This window comes from Cicer arietinum, chromosome 3 (genome assembly GCF_000331145.2).
Source record: "Cicer arietinum cultivar CDC Frontier isolate Library 1 chromosome 3, Cicar.CDCFrontier_v2.0, whole genome shotgun sequence".
In the NCBI taxonomy this organism is placed as follows: domain Eukaryota; kingdom Viridiplantae; phylum Streptophyta; class Magnoliopsida; order Fabales; family Fabaceae; genus Cicer; species Cicer arietinum.
Window position 1 is genome coordinate 18,632,580 of NC_021162.2, and position 3,878 is coordinate 18,636,457.

Sequence of the window (3,878 nt, forward strand, 5' to 3'; positions counted from 1 at the left end):
ATTATATAAGTCTATAAGAAAATTGTGGTTTAATATATGTTAATCGGTGATAAATTTCAACTAGAAATGACATATGTTAGTAAATATGCTAATTAATATAGATATTATGGTGTATATTGTTGTAATTTTGGAATCTATAATCGATGTATTTTATAAGTTGAATTGTAGTTGTTCATTATCGTTGTCTTTAGTCGAGTATGTGAAGGTGACATGTAATCTGTGCATCTTTTCTTGTTACACGAATTAACCTAATCAAATGACATGCATCATGTAGATTGTATCATAATGACTCTTCATCATATGCATATTTTTCATTGTTTTAGTCTTATTTATCTTTAATAATTAGTTAATTTAAGGAGTTGTTTGATATATTTTGTTTATTTTAGTTCTTGGATTTAATGAAATGTTTAGGTTCTTATTTCCATGATTAAGTAGAGATTTTTCGTAGTTTTGCATTGTTTCTTTATTTTAGTGCAGTGTTGAATTTTGGTGAGAAATCAACATGATCTATGTGGAGTATTTCAGTCATATCTGGAGTGTTAGATGTTTGATTGAAGTCAAACCAAGCTCAACTTAAAGGTATGATCCATGGCTACAACTTTTATGAAGACGTCAGAACAAAATTCAGACTCAATAGAGGAGAAAAATATAGTATACGTCAGACACAAGAGGTTTTGCGCCTGAAGTGCAATACCCGCGCCAGGGGCACATTTTGACATTCCTGACACTATCCAGGCGTGCCCGGAGCGCAAATCTAGCGTCTGGGGCACGTAGCGCGCTACTGAGCGTATAAAAACGTGTTTTTCTCACTTTCTAGGTATCTTTTTGACAATTGGGATGTTTGGAGACGTGTGTCATAACAGAGAATCTCAAAGACAGTCGTTTCTAACACCATTGAAACAATTTTATCAAGAATCATTCATTAATCTTTCTTGTAATTCTTCTCTAATCTCTATCTTTTCTATCTATGTCATGAGTAACTAAACCCTATTTGTTAGGGACGAGTGTAACAAGATGAAACCCTTATTTTCTGATTTGATTTCTAGTTATATGAATGAGTTTATTGAATTATTTTTCTCATCTATGTCCTTAATGCTTTTTATTGTTTGATCAACTTTAAAATGTTCTATGATTCGTATTTTGAAACGGAAGTGAACTTTCTGAACGCTTGAGATGAGAAATTCATGATATTGTAGTCTAGGGATAAATGCAGGTCATGAAACCAATTAAATTTGTTGCAAATGCACTGGTTTGAAAAGAGAATTCTTGTACCGTAAAGCTTAATTCTAATATTAAATTCACTAAGGAATTATGGGTTACTTTGGAATTAAAGGTTCTGTCACTAAGACAATAAGGCAAGAATAATAAAGAGAATTCGGTAATAACTCAATAAAGGAATTTAGTAACTAGGATCAAATTAGACACCAAGGATGAATTCAATGTGGAACTCATCTGTGACATTTCTATTATAATAAATGATCAATTTTATTATTGTTGTTAATTTCAAATATTATTTCAATCAATTCGGAAACTTTTTGTTCAATTTTAGTAATTAAATACAACTCGATAGTAAAACACAATCCTTGAGTTCGAAACTCAGTACTACCATTTTATTATTACTTGCAAGAATGCAGTACACTTGTTGAAACACTATAAAATTTTTGGCGTCGTTGAATTTTTTGAATAAAAAATCAATTTCATTTAATTAGTTTCGTGACCTGCATCTATTCCTAGAGAAATAAGGGTTTCATCTTGTTACACTCATCCTTACCAAATAGGGTTCTTATGTGTGTCACGCGCCACAGGCGCACTTCAAGCACGTCTGGACCGAATCAGGATGTGAAAATATTGTGGAAATGCACCTCTGGTGCGCTTTAAGCGCACAACATCTTATGTATGGCGTTTAGTGCAATTTGGTTCTTCTGTGGTTTCTGAATTTGGTTCTGGTGTCTTCATGAACGTTGTAGCTATGGATCTTAGCTTTAAGTTTCATTTAGTTTGACTCCATTTGGATATCTACAACTCTAGATATAGCTGAAATACTCAACATAGGTCATGTTGATTTCTCACCAAAATTCAGCATTGCACTAAAACAAATAAATAATACAAACCTACGAAAAATCTCTACTTAATCAAGGAAATAAGAACATAAACATTTCATTAAATCTAAGAATTAAAATCAACAAAATATATCAAATAATTCCTTAAATTAATTCATGATTAAACATAAATAAGACTAAAAACAATTAAACATATGCATATGATGAAGAGTCATCACAACCCCAAATTTAATATGTTGCTTATCCGCAAGCAACAATTAATTTCAGATTTGGTACGATTAATAACAAACTTAAACTCAATTTCTCAAATCAAATCAAACTCAATTCTCAAAGTCTTAGCTACTACAAAACATTCATCATGCTCCATTGGTTGCTTACAAAAAAAAAAAAAACAACACAATTTATTTACTTTAGCATTCATTCATCAAGTTCAACTATTTATTCACACAATCTCACCAAAAAAAATTCTCAAGTATTTAGCTAGTGTTATGAATTTATCACTCAAACTCTATAACATGCATCACGCTACCATAGGCTTAAAAAATTTCTAGTTAGCAATCATAATGCAACAAACACATACACTTTTGGAGGACTTTCGGGTTGTAATGAGGCTTAGGTAAGGGTAGGACATTTTGGGATAGTATGCTTTACTACTTGGAGTTAGGTACACATTTTCACATTATTCTACAACTTTTTTTTTCTTCACATTTTCATTTTGGAGATTTTCAAACATTGACAAAAGAATTAAGATGTTATTTATCAATGTACACAAATTATTTTTTTTTCTTCTTCTTCTTCTTTTTTCTTTTTGTTTTGACTTTTTTTTTAGTTTTTGAGAACCACCACCCCAATGTTAAGACAAACTCTCAAATCAAAGTTTTGATGAAAATAAACAAAGGTTAATTAAGAATGTTAATTATGATTCTAAAATGTTATGTTAATTTAACTTGTGCTTTTGAGTGAACAAATAAAGAAACAAGAATATTCTGGACAAAACGGAGAATGATCTCCAGGTTCAAGACTAGTCGTCACAGCCACTTGACCAATCAATCTCCACTATTTCAATGAAGCTTTTGCCTCTGAATTTTATATTAAGTTCATCATTACATGGCAAGGAACAAATAAGATTCATTTCAGTCAAAGAATGCTTTCGAATCATTAAGATAAAAGGTCTCATAAATCATTCATATTCACATACTTGAAATTCTCAATTTCACAAAGAAGAATCAGTTCTGAACTTTTATATCACATTGTGTTATTACTACTGAATTCGTTGTAAAGAATCAAATCTCAAACAAGAGTTGAGACATCTCAGATTCTATCAAAACAATTACATCATTATTGTAAAACTCAAACTATAAGAGTTTAAGCATAGTTTAATAGAATTTAACGAATCCTATCAAGATCGATAGGTGACTAATTTACTTTCTGGGTGGAAAGAAATATAGCTTGTAACAGATCAAGGTTGATCTAAGCTAGGTGTTGTAAAACAAAGAAGGTTCTTTGTTTTGAACACTTAGGGGGAAAATCACACAGTTGTGAGGACTGGATGTAGCCCGAGTTGGGTGAACCAGGATATATCTTTGTGTGGTATTCCTTCTCTTATCTCTTTATTTATTAAGCTTGATTGATTAACTGAGATAAATCATTAACTGAATTTCTGTTTTTTAAGCTAACTAATAACTTTCTCGGTTTTTTGGGAAAAACCAAGAACGTTCTTCGTTTTCTGTTTCCTTAACCAAGATCATTCTTGAGTTAAAACTTGAGACTTTTTTAGGAATATTTAATAGGTATATTTACAATTCAACCCCCCCCCCC